Source organism: Colobus angolensis, unplaced genomic scaffold (genome assembly GCF_000951035.1).
Source record: "Colobus angolensis palliatus isolate OR3802 unplaced genomic scaffold, Cang.pa_1.0 Scaffold19, whole genome shotgun sequence".
NCBI classification, from domain to species: Eukaryota; Metazoa; Chordata; class Mammalia; order Primates; family Cercopithecidae; genus Colobus; species Colobus angolensis.
In genome coordinates this window covers 11,245,526-11,245,879 of record NW_012115043.1, presented here as the reverse complement: position 1 = coordinate 11,245,879, position 354 = coordinate 11,245,526, and the positions used below count along the sequence as shown (strand labels likewise).

The following is a 354-nucleotide window of genomic DNA, read 5'->3' as shown; positions in this document are numbered from 1 at the left end:
CCCCCCACCCCTGCCCTGGACCCTCCCGGCCCGAGCCCCGGCGGCCCTTCACGCCTGCCCCAAACACCTTGTCCCTGAGCCCCCTCCCCAAAGACTCTCCAGTGCGAGCCGTCCCTTCAGTCCCCTGCCCCCGACGGCCTCCGGGGCCAGTCGCCGGAGCCTCCCTGCCAGGCGGTACCCTTCTTCTCAGCGTCTCCGCACCCCGCTAGCTGGCGGCCTGTAGCGGGCGGGCAGGGCGCGCCCCGCTTACCTGGGCCGTGGGCCGAGAGCTGAGAGCGTCCCCAGATGCCGAGCAGAGCCGGCTGGCCTGGGTGGGGCTTTTATACCCGCCACATCCTCCCTCGGCGAGGCGAG

General features: G+C 73.2%; 1 protein-coding gene across 3 annotated transcripts in view; it reads right to left on the bottom strand.

Annotated features, from left to right (window-relative positions):
* Nucleotides 1-351, bottom strand: part of ANXA2 (annexin A2) — a 57,445-nt gene extending 57,094 nt beyond the window's left edge. The window contains exon 1 of one of the 3 annotated variants that reach the window (XM_011940476.1): nucleotides 251-351. The gene's annotated coding sequence lies outside the window, so the exon portion shown is untranslated. Of the gene's footprint in view, nucleotides 1-178 lie in introns of all 3 variants that reach the window. The other 2 variants (XM_011940477.1, XM_011940478.1) reach the window with 2 other exon arrangements.
* Nucleotides 352-354: the final 3 nt, after the last annotated feature.